The sequence below is a fragment of the Giraffa tippelskirchi genome, chromosome 2 (assembly GCF_054371585.1).
Source record: "Giraffa tippelskirchi isolate mGirTip1 chromosome 2, T2T-mGirTip1v1.2.pri, whole genome shotgun sequence".
Lineage (NCBI taxonomy): Eukaryota > Metazoa > Chordata > Mammalia > Artiodactyla > Giraffidae > Giraffa > Giraffa tippelskirchi.
In genome coordinates this window covers 145,972,991-145,988,730 of record NC_137276.1, presented here as the reverse complement: position 1 = coordinate 145,988,730, position 15,740 = coordinate 145,972,991, and the positions used below count along the sequence as shown (strand labels likewise).

General features: G+C 37.6%; 1 protein-coding gene and 1 non-coding gene across 19 annotated transcripts in view; both read left to right on the top strand.

Moving 5' to 3' along the window:
- The window catches only part of TBL1XR1 (TBL1X/Y related 1), a 171,208-nt gene that overhangs the window by 71,130 nt on the left and 84,338 nt on the right, over positions 1-15,740 (top strand). The gene's annotated exons all lie outside the window — the stretch shown is intronic.
- Positions 11,482-11,553, top strand: TRNAW-CCA (transfer RNA tryptophan (anticodon CCA)). Its single transcript has one exon. It is a non-coding gene; the product is annotated as a tRNA-Trp (tRNA).

Genomic DNA, 15,740 nt, shown 5'->3' with positions numbered 1-15,740 from the left:
ACTGTTAACATCTTTATTATTATACTAGAGAAGATGCATATTTACGGAATTTATAGAGACATTAAATTGTCCAGTGTAGCAGACATCAGGGAGAACTGAGAGCTTACGCTGCCTATAATGAACTTTCTGGAATAGGAGACAACAATTTACATGTTTGTAATTTATTTCTGATGTTTGTAAATTATTTTTGATGTTTTTTCTAGAAGGAAAATGATTTAAAACTACACAGATATTCAGTAATCTATATGACGTTAAAAAACAAAGATACTATTTAAAGATACTGTCTCATTGTGAAGAAGGCTTAATTGAAGCCTTATTAAACTTACCCATTATTTGCTATCACTGAAAGTTGTAATTCCCAGGAGTTAAGTGTTGCTGTGTTACGTGGTAGTCTCATTGCTTCTCAGCTACGGTTTAGAAGCCAGGGAACAGGAATAAAAATGTTAGTTTTATATTTCTTTAAAATATTGACACTTGATTAATCCACTACTGAATATACATGATTGATTGTGATGCTAATTAAAAATGGATTATTATTATTTTGCAGCAGCCAAAGTCTTGACCCACCCCTGCTTTCCTGTTGGATAACTTTCTTTTTTTCTTTTATTTATATCTAATATTTATCCAAAACTGATACCCCATTTTCAGAATGCCAATGAACAGTACTGCCATTAATTACTTTTTATATCTCAGTTGCTATTAAATGCTTGTTATGCATTCTGTCTTTTAGTTCTCATAGCAGCACTTCTATATAGTTTTACAGATGAGAAAACAGATTTAGAGAAATAAAATAACCAGCCTGATGTATCATCTCAGTAAGTGATGGAGTCACAGTATTGTTGCAGTCCTAGTTCTGTGTGTAGTTTCTTCTGCCTTAAATGCTTGAATTTGGTGAAGAATGGGCAAAACTGTGAAATAGAAGGCAATGTGAATATTTATTGAACGAATGCACTAATATAATTGAATAATGGTAAAGAACTAGCGGTCTCCCCCCCCCCCTTTTAAACAGCTGTGTATTGCAAAGAAATGACTTGGCATAGGATTATTAGATGCCTGTAGGAAGGAGTAGGGAATTTGGTGTGGCTAGAAGAGAGCAAGAACATAAAATATTCAAATTATTTTGAGAGGGGAAAGCAAGAAATAAAAATGATATGTATGAGATAGTGATATGGTTTGATAGTGGCACAAATAAACCTAGAAGATTTGAAAATGCACAGACAGCTTCATTATAGTAAACACGTAAAGCACATCTGTATTCTTTTGGAGTTTATTTCCTGCAGTGTTAGAATGCCAGTAGAGCGAGTTTGTCTACCTTCCTTGTCTGTCTTTCCAGGATTTTGAGGTTAGAAACTGATGATGAAAGGAGTCCCTGCCTGTTTTAAGCCTTGCATTTTCTTTGATTAGTCTGTCCATTTTTGTCTGTAGCACAATGAAGGGAAAAAATAGCAAATCTTAGACCTTTCTCAGTGATTTGCTTGCAGCTGTTGATAATTCTTTCTATGTAGTCTCTGTGTTACCAGTTCCTCTAATCTGGTCTGCAGTGATCATCAGGATCACAATCAAACCATAGACCCTAAAAGGGCAAAACTAGGAAATGCCTTTTAAGAGCAGCCTTTATATTTTAAAATTTGCGTCTTTGTTTGTAACAGAGTGGTACTGTATTGAAATGGTTTTCAATGGTTTACTAAGGTGTTATAGTTCGCTAGTCTGTTTGGGTAATACAGTATTTCAGAGCAACGTGTGGTTGTTAAATAAGTGGTCATAGTTCTTATTTTTTACCCTTGAAAAAATTATACTTCCAGGATTCTTAATTTCACATATGGTTTGCATTAGACTAACATTTGTCTTCATTCTTCATGAAATTGATTTTGTGAATGAGTGAATAACATGTCAGTGATATTATTGTCATAGTTTTTTGGTACCTGTGCAGTTGAAGTCTTTATTTTAATCACTAGCACTCCTTTGTGAGAAGGGTATATTTGATCATATTTGTTACTCTTTGTTCTAGGACATTTTTCAAGCTATGTATTGTCTATTGAAAGGAGATAGGCATATCAAATAAGTATCCACAATGGTGGTAGAACTTAGTTGAGCGATCTAAAGTTTAGCTCGAGGATATACCTCATCCACAGTCATGAGGATGTGGGAGGTTTGGGGAACTGAAAACACGTTTGTGAAGTAACACCCTAGAGAGAGAAAGGGATGGTATTTGCTGATTGGATAAGCTATAGGAGATGAGGGGGGAGAAGGAGCCATATTTCTTGCTTGAGTGACTGGAGGATAGAGCCATACTAGAGAATATGAGAAGAGGAACAAGTTTGGGGTGGGAGATGAAATAAGTTTATATAGTGGCTCAGACTGTAAGGAGTCCACCTGTTGTAATGCAGCAAACCCAGGTTAGATCCCTGGGTCAGGAAGATCCGCTGGAGAAGGGAATGGCTATCCACTGCAGTATTCTTACCTGGAGAATTCCATGGACGGAGGAGCCTGGCAGGCTACAGTCCATTGGGTTGCATAGAGTCAGACATGACTGAACGACTAACACTTTCACTTCTTTTTCATAGTAAGTTTGCAGTGCTTTGGGAACATCTAGGAGAGAATGATGTCCAGTTGGCTTTAAGTAACTGAAAGTACTATTTTAAAGAAATTAAAAAAAAATAGGAAAGAACTTGCTTTCTTTTTTTATTCCATTGTCCCCAGTGAAAGAATTCCATCAGACTCATTGCCTCAGTGAGAAATGGCTACTGCTTCAGGAGGCATCCTGTTAAATAATACAGCAGAAGGAAATGCTGCATCTGTTGTTTGTTTTCAGGAAAGCGAGCTCTTCCCTAGCCTCCTCCCTTGCCTTGATGGCTGCCCTCCCCAACACCTGTTTTTTTTACATGGCATTTGAAGAACTAGTTAGTTGTACAGAATACTCTAGGTCAAAAGTATTTGGAAAATGGGTAGGTGTGGCTGGCAAAAAAGTTGTATGTATTCGTGAGTGTACTTATACTGTCCCCTGGTGGGGGTACCCAAGATCCATATTGTACTGATCCCATCCTACCTACAGCAGTACGAGTATGGATATAGATTTCTTCTGCTTACGTAAGGTGATACTCTCATTACAGATTCTTTGTTGTGTTGGAATAAGAACTCTTTGGAAGCAAAGAGACCTAGAGAGGAAGTTGATAAGAGACCCAGCACCTGATGTACCTCGCTCTTCCTCTTACTAGTGTTGTTCTTGGTCTAATAATTCCTTTGAGCCCAAGTTAGCTTGTTTCTTAAACAGAGATAGTAACACCTACTGTACAAGCTTGTTTTGAGATTTAAATGATACTGAGTATGCAACTGATGCAGAATTTAATATTTATTTTGTTACTTCTAGTAAGAAATACTGAACCTCTGGACCTCAGTTTGTGAACTATATAAGTACATTGCTTTGCTTTAATCTTCATATCATCAAAACAAACAGTCTGTGCTATTAATAAGATATTTTTTAAATTTAAATTAAAAAAAATTGGGAGGCTGCATCTCGTGGGCAGCTTATGGAATCTTAGTTCCCTGTCTGGGCCCGTGGCTGTGAAAGTGCTGAATCCTAACCACTGAACCACCAGGGAATTCCCTGTAAGATATTTTTTTAGCTTGTTAGTTGTTGTATCTGTGTTGCCTTTATATCTTAGAAATCAGAAGGTATTTTCTTCTTTCCTTTGAGAGTCTGTATTTCAGTGAGCCTAGTTTATTTTTTTAAAGACTCCAGACAATTTCACAGTTCAACCCAGTCATTGCTTGTATAGAAGGTGAATTTGTCCCATAGAAGCTTAATTTACAGGCCCAAGACCATTGACATCCTAGAGGCAGAGTAGGGATAAGGACCCAAGTGTGTTGTGAGGAAAAGGTTCACCAAACCTTTCTCTTTCTTTGGATAAATGACCTTGGTTTAATTTTCAACTGTGTTTCATATAGCACATAAAGGCAGAATGTCAGAGGTATTACCACTGTGGGGTGTGGCAAAATGGTCCCTCATTTGTGAGTTGCATCTGGAGTAGGAGTGACTACCTGATAGGAGAAAGTGGTACATTCTTCTAACTGAGTGTGCCCCTTGATAGGTTGGGTCCCCTGGAAGCTATACCCATGAGACTCTTAAAAGAGAATGTTGGTTCCAGCTTAAGGTTTCCAAGCCAGGGTGGCTTCCACAGCCTCCTGTGAGTTCTTGTACCCTTGTACCTGAGCAGTCATGTGGTGGTGGTAGGAGGAAGTGCAAAGACAGCAGCTCCTGGATTGCATGTTCTGCTGACACATCTGGCCTGCTACGACCCTGATGGGCTTTCCGGTCCTGTAGCCTTTGAGTGAACAGGTTACAGCTGTGGTCTGCTTAGGTCTTATGATTTCCTCTAGTCTGAATCATCAGGGTAGTTCTTTTCATCTGATTGGTTAGCCTTGACTTGAGATCAAAAGGCCGTAGAACAATCACACACAACAGATTTTCATCCTCTTTGGTTTTCCTCAAAATATTCTTTAAACAATTTCTGGCTTATTTCCCGTCTTCTGAGGAAGAGATGAGATTTTGTTGCCATAGTCTGACCTCCACAAATCTTGCCACCACTACCACCCCCATCCTTGAGATCTAGAATTATGTTTTAGAAATGACAGTAGGTACAAGTTATAGAGATAACTCTGATTTTTTCCAGGATTTTATAGTTGAGTTTATTGTTGCACTAATGAAGAATATGGAACACAGTGGGAGGAAGGCTAACAAGACCAGAGACCCTTAGGCATTTGAGTACATTTTGGTCTATATCTACAGTTGTGTTTAGTTCTTTTTAACTAAAGTATTTTAAGGTGATGATGGGTAGTTAAGTGTGTGTAATGCTAGGCACAATATAAGCATTTGGTGGATGTTAAAAAATTGAATCTGTTATCTAAACTGTAGTAGAATTTAAGTGATCAGGCATTCCATTTCAGTGGCCTTTTTCTGTTTTTTTAGTATCCGGTGTCTTGAGAAAGTTTGAAGTTCTTTGATATTAACTTTGTAAGAATGCTTGTATGAAAAATAATTTGAATGAGCAGACTCTGAGCAACAATTATGAAGTTTCTCTTTTGCATTTGATGACTTCTGGGATGGCTTTCATAATATTATATAATGCTAAATAGTTACATAAACCTGTCATTTATGACACCTAGTATCTATCCTAGGAATTACAGCTTCATAATACATAGTAAATGTAGGTAAAAACAGATATTTCAGACAGAGAAAAAAATTAGAGTAATTGAAACATGAAGGTCATTTATAGTTTGTGGATATGAGGGTCTCTTTCCAACACTAAGCGGACAACATTAAGATAAGGCACATCTTCATACATGATTTTCCGAATACAGAACAAACATAAAAGTAGCTTCCTGAGTATCTCACCGGCTCTCAAACCAGTTCTGACCATCTTGCTTCTACTGCATTGTGGGTGTCAGCACCTCTCTTCCCTGTGAAAAGTCCTGATTCTTCTCACCCTACTTGCATTTTTTTCAGTTTTCTTTTTTAAAAAATTTTTTGTTGTCGTTTGCTTGCTTTTTAATTTATTTTATTTGCTTTTTATTTGCCGCACCACGGCACGCAAGATCTTAGTTCCCCAACTGAGGATTGAACGTGTGCCCCCTGAAATGGAAGAGCAGATTTCTAACCCCTGGACCACCAAGAAATTCCCTTTTTCATTTTTTGTAGCATTTATCACCTTTTACGTAACACTTGATTTTAAATTCTGCTGGAATTTGAACTTTGTGAGGGCAAGGATTTTTATTTACTGATGTATGTTAGTGAGTTTTGTTCCACTGTTGGTCAAAGGCTAACTTTTAACATAAATAATATGTAGTAGAGAGATTAATAAAACTTTTCTTCCCCTTCTTTCTCCCCCACCCCCCTTCATTTTTCCCACAGTTCTGTTGTCTGTTGCAGGATACATCTCATCTTAACAACCAGTTAAAAGCAGACAAACAAACAAACAAACAAAAAACCCCAGAAAGCAAACTGCCATTTAACTTGGTTTCAGGGATAAACATGGACTTTAAATCACATTGCATCCTGGTCTCCTAAAGGAGCATCAGGCTTTCATCTTAATTTGCATTTTCTTGGGTGATTAATGTTTCACTGATGGAGAGAGTCCATTTATTGCATTCAGATCCTTTGCTGTTGATGGAATTTTTAGTTGCTTTGATATTAGAGAAGTGGGAGAAGATAAGAAAATTGACATTTGTTTTAAATATTATTCTGTTTGTGGATAGTTTTATGAACTTGTTTTTCAAAAGATAATTGCACAGTTTACTTTTTTCCCCCCAGATTTATATGTGAATTATGATTTAAGATTGTTAGAAAATGTGAAAACATCCTTTGCAATAACTTTAATTCACATTATAGAAGTGATTTTTGGTGTCCAGTTGTCACTAACCATGTCAGAAAACTAAAATACAATATCATTTTCTCTTAATTAAAAATATACAAAATAACTCTCATTTCTCCTCACCCACTACTTGGTGAACATTAGCTAGTATTGCCGAAACTTAAGGTCAAGATGTTTTCTTGCTCCATTGGCTCTGGCCAAGAGAGTTCATTTCCAGGACCACTTTGCTATTTCTATGCCTTCATTGTTCCTTCTTGTTTGACTTTTTTTTTTTTTTTTAGTACTCCCATTGCTATTTTTATAATCAATGCTAAGTCATAAAAGTCATCAACAGTTTTGTTTTTTTTTTAACTTAGAACCTAAGTTTTTAATCTTTCAATACTTGGCTGTTCTTGCTCAGCATTCAAGTGATCTTTTGATGAATTTGTGGGGGAGAAAGTGGTCTCCCCATCCTATTCCTCTGCCATCTTAGGACCGCCCCTCTAGACTGTTCTTAACTTTAAATACTAACTATTCTTTTGAACTCTATAAGCAGTTACAGGCAGCTGATATTTATTAGTATTATTTCTGTGTGAAAACATAAACAGCTTTAAGGGTTTAATAGGATTGATTGTTTTTAAATCATAGGGTTATTTTTTTTCCTTATAGTAACCCAAGCTCTGTGTTCATACTTGGTGTAAAGCTATCCATCTCTGCGGAGTGTAGCCCTGTATAATAACCCCATTCTGCAGGTGATGACATTGAAGATTTGCTCATGATTGTTTGGGTATGATGTGAAAGACTTGTGTTTTTAAGGAGCAAGAGTAGAAATCTTGTGTTCTTTCCATTCTGCCTCCACTGCCTTTTAGGTCTGAAGATGTCAGAGAAATACTGGAGTTTCAGTACTCTTCCTTTCTAATTGAGCTTCATTACTATGTATAGTTCCATATAAGATAGGTTTGAATGCCTTGGAAAATTTCCTTCGTGTAGAATGGTTACATGATTTTAGTGGAGAATACTTGAATAATTTATTTTTGCTTGCTCTGTTACTTTTTTGATTACAAACTGTTTTAAAATTTTTGTATAACCTACAAGTGTTACGCTCTGTCCTCAATTGGTAGAGGTTTGGCTGGTCTTGGGCATTACTTCAGGGCCCAAAAGTGGTGCCTGTAGCCTTTTGTTGTTGTTGCATATTTTGAGTAAAGTTTTAGTGTAAACAGAAATATAGTCATTCATTTCTGTATTGTCTGTGGCAACTTTGCACTGTAATAGCAGAGTTGAGTGGTTGTGATAGAGACTATGTGGCCTGCAAAACCAAAACTATTTTACTTTCTGGCCATAGTGTCAGCCTCTATACCATTGCATGACAACAACTGAAAAGTCAGATGGATCCATTGTATTCATATAGTCTCCACTGGTGCTGTATTGTGATTTGGGTGGTGGGTAGGGAGAGGAGTAATGTTTTGTATTGAGCTAAATATATTGAATTACATAAGAAAGGTGGTCTTTTTTCTTTTCATGATCCTTCCATTGAGAGTGAGTGAGTGTGGAAGAATATGTCTTCGTGTCCCTCTTCCTATGTCTCTGTGTCCAGAGTGGAATAGGCAGATAACACAGTGTATTTGCCGGTTTAAATGTTTTAAGTTTGGTGAAGTTGAAAGCAGTTTGGCAAACCAACATCAGATGAGAATTAGACATTTTTGGGGATTATGAATACGTAATTTATAATATTCAAGAGTTGGACACGGCTTAGCGACTGACTAAACTGCCACCAATTTATAATATACTCAGAATGAATTATGTTAAAAAGACAGGACAACCTTAAATTCTTAAAGAGGTGTATTTGTGACTGCCATGCTGATAGAAACATGGTAGTTGAATGAGCAATTTGTTTTCGCTTAGTGAAGACAAAACATGTGTTGGTCCTGTCTAGATTATACCAATTTTAAAAATACAAAGTCAAAGCAATGAGTTCTTAAGCTTTTCCATATGTGAGGAAATACTCTTAAGACACAAGAGTGACTCTTTGAATATTTGTGACAGAAATGTAATGTTTTAAATTTCTGAACCTAACATCTAATTAAATGTAAATATATTTTTTCTTTTTGTGTCTAGAGTACTTCAGAATGACAATTTTCATTTTAGTAATTATCTGCTGGCAGGTTCTTAATTTTTTAAAAAGTTAAGCATTTTCCTTTCTATTACAAACTGAAAGGCAAAGACTTAGTTTTGGAGTGTGATTGAGAGGCTCTGCTTCACTGCGTGTTCATTACCACTCTGTGTGGTCACATTGGTCAAGATAAATGTCATGTTCATGTGAACTTTTATCCATGATTACTCTCTTTTGTGTGTGCATATATATAAAGCTCTTGTATCAGCTCACAGAAGACAAAGCTGGACTCGACAGCCATGTACCACACAGCACAGCAGAATATGAATGGACAGTTGGTGTCCTGCACAGATGTTCACAGCCAAGGGAACAAGTGGGTGCTGACATTCAGGCCACACTCAGCCAAGCCATTTCCCTGGTATTGGGACTGTCTTCTTCTCAGAGGAAAGGCCTCCTTTTTACTTACATGTATTCTTTTAAATGATTTGAATTCTGTGCCAGGCACTCTGCAGCAGTTTGTAAATACTCTCATTACAGTTTATATGATGCAGAAACTGAGGCACTGAGAGGTTAAGTCCCTTGTCTTGGGTCGTCTGGCTGTAGTTTCAGAGCTGCATGTTTCCATAGTTTAGGCTCTTAACCCTAGGTACTCTATGGCTTCTCTTTTTTTCTAATTTGTCCTGCTGGAGTCTAATTTGTGCAAAGATGCCACAGAGGTTATTGGTGGTCCTGATAGCGTACTTGAAGGCTGAGTAGGAAGGAATTGGGCAGGACACACTTACAACACCATATCATATTCCACTGTAGTAATTTCCATGTTGAGTGATAATCCAGATTTTGTTTAAAAGATATGAATGTACCTTTTTAAAACAGTAATTCCTGTTTTGTGGTCTGTGTCTTTTTTTCTCTGAGATGTCCTCATTATTATTGTCCTTGCTTTTCTAATTGATTTTTGGGGAGAAGAATTGAGTTTATCATTCATCTTTTGTTTCTTTCGTTAATCTTAAAATCAAATTAATAAAACTTTTACTCAATATGGTATGTTTCCCACTCTTGTTCTTAGAGTGAGAGAAGGACTCACTTTGCAGTGCTAATATTATTGAAAGACGTGATCCTTCTGTCCTTTCCCCCACCCCCTCCCTGCATAGATGAATAATTTGGCTAGTAAAGTTCCCCATCCTGCCCTTTTCCTGCCACATAGTCCAGTGGTCCTCAGCGCCCACTGGAATCACCTGTAGGAGCTTTTAAATTCAACAGCTGTGCAGATTCTGTCCTAGACCAATTAAATCCAAGTGAAAGACCCTCTGTGTCACAAGTTAGAATCTGGAAGGGTATTTCTGTGGATGGAGTTAATCCAAGACCCAACATCCCTGGCAGAGCTGTTTCATTTCTGCTGGGAATGGATTGTTCATCAGAATGATTTTTGTGTTGTCTAGCCTAATTACCTATTCAGATTCTTTGGCGTCTTGAATCAAATATTCACCCCTTGGGAAGAGTAAGAAATCTAATAAGATCTAGGAATTATGTCAGTTTTTTACTTGTAGCTCGTTCCGTGTCACACACCTACTTGTGTGGTCTTAGGCAAATAGGGAAAGTTTAATTTTTTTTCAGTCTCATTATTTCTTAGATCCTTATGCCACTTCCCTGGTGGCTCAGACGGTAAAGCGTCTGCCTACAATGCGGGAGACCCAGGTTCAATCCCTGGGTCAGGCAGATCCCCTGGAGAAGGAAATGGCAACCCACTCCAGTACTCTTGCCTGGAAAATTCCATGGACGGAGGAGCCTGGTGGGCATGGGGTCGCAAAGAGTCGGACACGACTGAGCGACTTCACTTTCACTATGCTATTTTATGGTCTCCATTTATCTTTTACTTGTTTCTTCCCCTTAAACTATTTAAAAAAAAATGATTTAGCTGCCATCAGCTTTTTTAAAGAAAACAATGTCAAATCTGTCATATTTCTAAGACATCTTAAGTTACAGTTGCACCATTAATTTAGTGATTTTTTTTTAAGGAAAAGAAATTAGTTACAGTTATATAATGTTGATGTACTCAGTTTTTAAAAAAGTAATGGGCAATAATACTGTATTTATTCATACATTTTTATATCATCTCTCTAGCATCAGAGCTTAAATTTGGTTCTGAGCCTTTTCTCATATTCAGATTCTCTACATTGAAAGTTAGTGGACTGAAAGCTTTTGATGAGTAGATGTTAGTGCCTAAAAATAAACTTTACTTTTAATAACACTCGAAACTGCCCAAACCAAGCTTTAATTTAAAAATTTCTGTGGCTTAGTAGGAGTGTTGTTTTTATTGTCTTTAAATGGATTGCTTACTTCCTGACAGGCAAATTTTGGGGCCCTTGAGTTTTTTTGTCTTCTGCACAATAGTGGGTTTTTTTAAAAATATAAATTTAATATAAAATTGAACCACATGTGATACTGCCAGTGAAACCAACCTAACTGAAGTAAAAAATGGCTAGACACCAGTGCATGTTTATATTTTTCTTTGCGTTTGTGGTCCTGCATATTTATTTTTAGAAAATTTGGGATCATAATAAAATTGATTTCCCCTAAATCACTTAAAGGAGAAGGCAATGGCACCCCACTCCAGTACACTTGCCTGGAAAATCCCATGGACAGAGGAGCCTGGTAGGCTGCAGTCCATGGGGTTGCTGGGAGTCGAACACGACTGAGCGACTTCACTTTCACTTTTCCCTTTCATGCACTGGAGAAGGAAATGGCAACCCACTCCAGTACTCTTGCCTAGAGAATCCCAGGGACGGCGGAGCCTGGTGGGCTGCCGTCTATGGGGTTGCACAGAGTCGGACACGACTGAAGCGACTTAGCAGCAGCAAATCACTTAAATAACAAAGTGAAGTGGAAATCAGAGCCCGTGATGGGTACGTTGTGTTTGGCCTAACTGCTCTGCCTTTGGGCCTGATCTCAGGGTCAGTTTTCTTAAGATAATCCTCTATCACAGCTCCTTCCCCCTTTTCACTAACCTTCCTTTTTGGCTGAGGGACTTCCCTGGTGGCTCAGAGGTTAAAGCGTCTGCCTCCAAAGCGGGAGACCCGGGTTCGATCCCTGGGTCGGGAAGACCCCCTGGAGAAGGAAATGACACCCCACTCCAGTACTCTTGCCTGAAGAATCCCATGGACGGAGGAGCCTGGTAGGCTACAGTCCATGGGGTCGCACAGAGTCGGACACGATTGAGCAACTTCACTTTTTCTTTTGGCTGCCCAGCTTATATCTGTGTGTGTGATTCCCTGAGAAATAAGAATAGGGTGAGGAGAGTGAGGGACGTAATACTTTAGAGCTTTGATGAATGTATAGTGTGTTATTTGAGATTGCCATGTTGAAGAAGGCAGCTAACAAAGTCATTTTGTGTGAAATGGATCATTGTAATTGAGAAGATTAAGTTGAAACTCTTTGATTTACAAATATATTCCTGTTTTAAAAGTTCTAGTTGGAGGTAATCACCATTATTTATCGTGCTTTCAGTCTTGTGCTAAGCAGTTTAATTTGAACTTTATCCGTGACTTTTCTGTTGTCCAGAAGTTTATTTAACAAAAATCTTTCTAAGAAGATTGATTATGGTAGGATTGATATATTTTTCTCTTAATTCTTGAGGTAGTTTCCCTGCAGTTCTCCAAATTTAAAAAATTCATTTGTAACTTTTATTTCTTAAAGATACCAGCTACTCATTCTTGCCTTTGTTACTAATTACTGGTTTCTAGATTAGATGATGTCACTGCTATAAATTATAAGCAAAATTTTTTTTTTTTAATTTTTTTAGGCAGAGGGTTCATAATCCATTAGCTTTTAAAAGAGATTTATAAATCAAAGAAATTTGCCTCTGGAGAGATTGCAGGGTAGTATGTTTGAAGATCAGTCAAAATATACTGTTAGGCTGTTTTTAATAGGATTTTTCATCTTAAAAAAATCCTGATTATGTATAGTGATGTCTGCTGAATTAGCAGTGTCTGTTTCTATACTGAAAGCTTATTCTAAGATTAATACTTCATTTATTTTAGGTAAAATGTTGTGAAATTTAGATTCTAAAAGCACAGCTTTTTGTTTATAGACGAAATTAAAGCCTGCAAACATTTATTTCATCACAAGAAGTGAAGCACATGGGTTTAGTTTATGTAGTACACTAAGTAGTTGATAGTTTTACAGATTTTATGATGTGGCTTATAGTTTTTTTATTTTAATGGCAAAAGATCAACCTTTATTGGCTTTCTTGGAAGTGATACTAAAATTATTGGTATAGCCAGGCTCTCCTAAGTATTACAAACAAAACAAAGCAAACTCGCTGTTGAATTCTTCCTTGCCATTGTAATTTGTGTTGTAATTCAGTTCTACTGTGTTTTATTTTCAACTATGTATGTACCTATTCCTGCACATACAGATACTATGTGATTTTATCATCATATGTATCCCACAAACTGTATGCTCAAGGTACTGTTCTTAGTTCTGTGGTGGGACAGCAAGATGAGCAGATCAGTCCCTGGCCTGGGGAAGCCTGATGGGGAGGCATGGTGAGAGCATGAGGCAATTCAGAGTTGTGGTAAGGGAGACATGCATTTCTCTGAAGTAGTGAGTGAGTAATCAAGGGAGGAAGCTGATTTGGGCTGAAACTTGAAAGAAGAGATGGGCTAGGTTTGTGGGCAAAACCACAGTAGAAGGACATTTCTGACAAAGTAATGGGCAGTGTCGTGGCAGCCAAAGAGTACAGAGAGCAGGGAGGGTGATCTGCTGCAGTGAGAGTAGAGGAGGTTGAGCAAGTGAGATTATAAAGGCAGACATTTAGGATACATAATGGTTTTGGGTGTTTTTTTGGCCAATTGAATTGCTTTAGTACAAGTGGTTTTAATATGTATTTATCCTGTTGGATTATCTTAAATCACCTTTGTTGTTGTTGTTCAGTTCCTCAGTCGTGTCCAACTCTTTGCAACCCCATGGACTGCAGCACACTAGGCTTCCCTATCCGTCACTGTCTCCTGGAGTTTGCTCAAACTCATGTCTATTCAGTCAAAGATGCCATCCAACCATCTTATCCTCTGTCACCCCCTTCTCCTCCTGCCTTCAGTCTTTCCCAGCATCAGGTTCTTTTCCAGTGAGTTGGCTTTTCACGTCAGATGGCCAGAGTATTGGAGCTTCAGCTTCAAGCATCAGTCCTTCCAATGAATGTTTAGGGTTGATTTCCCTCAGGATTGACTGGGTTTATCTCCAAGGGACTCTGAAGAGTGTTCACCAACACCATAATCTGAAAGCATCAATGAAAAGATGCTTGCTGCTCAGAAGGAAAGCTGTGACAAACCTAGACGATGTATTAAAAAGCAGAGATCACTTTGCCGACAAAGGTCCATATAGCTAAACTATGTAGTCATGTACAGATGTGAGTATTGGACCATAAAGAAGACTGAACACTGGAAAATTGTTGCTTTCAAAATGAATTGACCAGGAAGATATTAATGCATAAACTAAAATATAGCCCTACATATAATTTTTAAAATTTTCTGGGAATTCCCTGTTCCAGTGGTTAGGACTCTGTGGCTTCCACTGCAAAGGGCATAGGTTGGACCCCTGGTTGAGGAACTAAGATACCTGTTAATACACCATTTTCCATAGATTTATTTATCCTTCAACTCCTAGAATCAGATATTTAACCCCTTCAATATTAAATCACTCTTGTGGGCTTTTCCCATGAGGAGCTGTCACCTGATAAAAGCTAAATGAATGAATGAAGAAAAGAAGGGAAGAGAAAATACATTTATAGAAAACTGAGATTAGAGACCTCTGTGAGAGGGATGAGAGGACTCACCACAAAAAAATTGAGAGAACCAGGGAGAAGTAAAGACTAGCAACAGGAATAGTCTGATTTAGTATTTCCCAAAGGTACATGTGTGTAAGTTTGTGTGTGTTGGGTGTGTACACATCATAGTAGTGAAAGCTCTCCATTGAAGTACAGTGCTCAAGTTACTCCATATATGCTCATTTTAGATTTTAAAAATTAAATGTTTTTAATATTTGATACTGGGGTTCACTTGGCTGTGGTGTCAGAGAGTCATGTATAACATATGGTACATAATGGTGTTCAAAGGGTTGGGAGTTCTGCAGAGCAACAGTGGCACACCCATTCACTCATTCCATTTCTGAAAATTGCCATGGACTTGGGCTTATTATTGTAAGTTTACTTGTGTTTGCTTATATAGGTTTGTGAATTATATTATTCACTTTTAACCAAACCCCATAAACTAGACTAATAATGTGAAGATTCCTACAAAGAAACAGAATATCAGAAACAAGAATAGGAAACAAGAAAATGGTAGGGCGGATACTTAAACAGAACAAGCTTTCCACCTTCACTGATCTAATCATTTTAGAAGGTGGATGAAAAATTAGAGATGCTCAAGAAACACATTTGACTTATAGTACTGACTTCACTGTTAGTACTGATGAACCTTACTGTTAAGGATTTAGAATGTTGTCTGAAGTTCAGTAGCATATATTAGTTATTTATAAATAACTAGAATGAATATATGCCAGTCTACATAGCTTAGAATTCAAAAATTCACAAAAACTTGTATAGTAAAATAATTTATTCATAATAAATGACACTGAGGTAGACAGAACCTAGCAGTAGTCTAGTTTTTGTTTGGATTCAATCACGATGTCTATAGAACATTTTCCCAATAGGTGTTAGTAAAAGATCTACTGACTAGCTCAGTGTTTTGTGCCAGAAAGCCTTGGGGCTCACTTACCTGTCTTGAAGCAGAAGAAGCCGGTGAAGTATCATATGTTGATATAACCGTCTATAATTTCACTTATAAGTGTGTGGTGTGTTTAATAAATATTATTTTAATTCCTAGATCTTCTTACAGCTCAGCTACCTGAAAGTTGTATAATAGCACTGAAGTTATTTAGTGTGGCCTTGGAGTTAGTAATCAGCAAAATGAGGGTTCCAGTCAATTGAAGATAAAATCAGAGAGGAGCACATTTCAAGGGATTGCATTTTTTCTGCACATATTTGGTGTGTTTGCCAGGTTATCTTTTTAGTATTACTGACTTCACACTTTTTGGTGTATGAAGAAAATCTCCTGCATGCCTTCATGTGGCATCAGCTTGTACTCTTACAGAAAGGTGCGCTCTGCTTGCCCATGATGGGAGCTGCACTGGGCAGTGTCCCACCCGAAAGCTGCCACTCTGAAAGGGTGTGTGAAAAATCGCTGTGTATTTGCAGAAAATGGTCTTGAAAAATAATGTGCTGTGCCCCAGCA